This window comes from Nothobranchius furzeri, chromosome 5, assembly GCF_043380555.1.
Source record: "Nothobranchius furzeri strain GRZ-AD chromosome 5, NfurGRZ-RIMD1, whole genome shotgun sequence".
Lineage (NCBI taxonomy): Eukaryota > Metazoa > Chordata > Actinopteri > Cyprinodontiformes > Nothobranchiidae > Nothobranchius > Nothobranchius furzeri.
The window spans coordinates 26,206,098-26,208,723 of record NC_091745.1 but is presented as its reverse complement, the minus strand read 5'-3'; the positions used below and the strand labels follow the sequence as shown (position 1 = coordinate 26,208,723).

At 43.5% G+C, this 2,626-nt stretch overlaps 1 protein-coding gene across 2 annotated transcripts in view; it reads left to right on the top strand.

Annotated features, from left to right (window-relative positions):
• The window catches only part of rbfox3a (RNA binding fox-1 homolog 3a), a 400,829-nt gene that overhangs the window by 47,597 nt on the left and 350,606 nt on the right, over positions 1-2,626 (top strand). The gene's annotated exons all lie outside the window — the stretch shown is intronic.

The following is a 2,626-nucleotide window of genomic DNA, read 5'->3' as shown; positions in this document are numbered from 1 at the left end:
GATCATTTCTGATATATTAAAGAGTCACTCACCCCCCTAGCGTCACATCCACCCACACTTCCTGTTTGAAAAATGCACTTAAAGGAGATATCTGGTGGATCAGGAGAGCTGTGGCGCAGAGGAGGTGACTGCCCCCCCCCCCAACCACCACCACCACCACCATCCCCTAAATGTCCATCAGAAGCTGGGTCTTGGTACGTGGCATGTCACCACTCTGGAGGGGAAAGAGTCTGACATGGTGTATGAGGTTGAGATATTCCATCTTGATATAGTCTGTCTCACCTGGATGCATGGCTCTGGCTCAGAAACAAGTATCTTTCATAGGGGTTGTACACTCTACCTCTCTGGAGTTTCCCTAACAGCGCAGGGCATACTCCTGATTGACCCCCATCTTGATGCCTGTATGTTGGGGTCTACCCCAGTGGGTGAGTCAGTACCTCCCTCCGCCTACATGTGGGAGGATGGGTCCTTACTGTCTGCGCTTATGCAGGTCAGACTACCCACATTGGGCCTGTAAAGTTATCTGCTCTTAGTCCTTTGTGGTGAGGTAATGAAAAGATTACTGTGTTATTTTTGGTCCTAGTAATTTATTACATTGGCTCTTCAAGACCTGGCCAAAGTGTTCATTGCATCTTTATTGTTTAGAATAGCTACTAACAGATTATTTGTTCAATCACTCAGCATACACTCTTTATTCAGACTTTCAGTCCATATATTCACTATTTGTTCCATATATTCACACTTCAATCCATATACCGTAAATCCTCTAATATTAGCCTGTATTTAATTAACGGCCGGGTATCATATTTTGGCTGGTGTCGGAGTCGGCGGAGGTGAATAATGGCCGGTTTTTTATTGTGGCCGGGTGGAATGTGGCAACAAGCAAGTACGGGGGGCGGTTGTGTCATCGTCTCACTTTTGATTTGCCAGTGATAGACCGCGAGGGTAACTTTAACCGTGCGGAGACGAAGAGGAGGCGAAAATTTGATATCAAGTTCAAAGAGAACGTGCTGATTATGCTGCAGAACACTCTGGGGAGCAGTAGCAGGGGTTGTATGAACTAGTTACTAGTCGACTTCACCGCTCTATAGTGACTTTTTATGCCTGTCATCGACTAGTCGCTGTCACGTGATAATGACCGGCAACATGCAGTCCACGGAAAAGACAGCAGCCTGCTGTCAGCAGGTGACAGGCTCCTGCGCGTCGGGAGGTAACGCGCTGTGCCAGAGTGTCGGTACTGACACCCGCCGTAAAACGGACATTTAACCAAATTGTGACGTTTACCCTCTTGCAATTTAACATTCCCCCACCCCCATCCTAACCTCATATTAACCAGCTTGCGCATGCAAAGCTCTGATTGTTGACGCGCTCCAGACATCTGCGTCCTGAGCATGGCCACAGTAACATTATCAAATCAGGTGTCGCCACCTCAAAAACTAATTTAACACGCGATCGTTCATGTCGGCTCGTTTCCTTTTATGTTTTCTGTCTTTTATTCTTTTATTTGTGCCTGATGCGTTTCGCTGCTGTGGATCGGGGCGCATCACCTGGTTTGTCCTCAGTGACGCACCTAACTGATGCGGCCGGCGAGCACTCCGCTGTTTTGCGGTCGGTAGATCTTTTAGAACTGCAGTTCAAAGGTAACTCATGAGGTGAATATATATGAACCCAGGTAGCAGTTTCTCTTTAGGATTGAGAGGAGATGCAGGAAGATAATAAACAGGCAGGACAGAAAAACAGTCAAATAAAAACAAGTTAGGTTTTGTACCTGGTGGTTGCAACAAACAGACACCATTGAAGGTAATCAGAAGTGAGGAACAGAAAATGAAATAATTATTTTAATGTTTAGAGCAGCAGGAACTCCGAGAGGCTGCAGGTGCATCAGCGCAGGGGGAGGGGGGAGAGGGCTGAAGCAGAAACTACCGTTGTTAAAAGAAATGTGTTTAACTTTGAAAATGTGGGCGCAATTTTAAATGTCAAAAAACTCCAGCAAACCATTAGTTCATTTTGCTCAATTAGAAATAGAGGCCTGCCTCTAATTCTGGTCCTCCTTCCAATAAAGGCCTGGAGCTTGATGAGCTTGAGTCAAATACAGGCCCGGGCCTGTATTAGAAGATTTACGGTATTCATACTTCAATCAATATATTCACACTTTGTTCCATATATTCACACTTCACTCCATATATTCACACTCCAATCCATATATTCACACTCCAATCCATATATTCACACTTCAATCCATATATTCACACTTCAATCCATATATTCACACTCCAATCCATATATTCACACTCCAATCCATATATTCACACTTCAATCCATATATTCACACTTCAATCCATATATTCACACTCCAATCCATATATTCACACTCCAATCCATATATTCACACTTCAATCCATATATTCACACTTCAATCCATATATTCACACTTCAATCCATATATTCACACTTCAATCCATATATTCACACTTCAATCCATATATTCACACTCCAATCCATATATTCACACTTCAATCCATATATTCACACTCCAATCCATATATTCACACTTCAATCCATATATTCACACTTCGTTCCATATATTCACACTTCAATCCATATATTCACACTCCAATCCATATAT